The 232-nt window shown below is 44.0% G+C and overlaps 1 protein-coding gene across 1 annotated transcript in view; it reads left to right on the top strand.

Moving 5' to 3' along the window:
• TNFRSF8 (TNF receptor superfamily member 8) overlaps nt 1–232 on the top strand; it is a 73,789-nt gene that overhangs the window by 54,724 nt on the left and 18,833 nt on the right. The window lies entirely within an intron of this gene.

The raw sequence follows: 232 nt of genomic DNA, 5'->3' as shown, positions 1-232 counted from the left end.
AAAGAAAGAAAGAAAGAAAGAAAGAAAGAAAGAAAGAAAGAAAGAAAAAAGAAAGAAGGAAAGAAAGAAAGAGATAAAGAAAGGAAGGAAGGAAGAGATGGGGAGAGGGGAAAGAGAAAAAAGAGGAGGGAAAGAGGCAGAGAGAGAGGAGGGAGACAGAGAGGAGGGAGACAGAGAGAAAGGGGAAGGCAGGGAGAGACGGAGAGAGAGACAGAGACAGAGAGAGAGAGAG

This window comes from Petaurus breviceps, unplaced genomic scaffold (genome assembly GCF_028583685.1).
Source record: "Petaurus breviceps papuanus isolate PSGF00001 unplaced genomic scaffold, PetGlider_PUasm1.0 91041, whole genome shotgun sequence".
Lineage (NCBI taxonomy): Eukaryota > Metazoa > Chordata > Mammalia > Diprotodontia > Petauridae > Petaurus > Petaurus breviceps.
The sequence above is the reverse complement of the archived record's forward strand: the minus strand, read 5'-3'. Positions and strand labels throughout refer to the sequence as shown.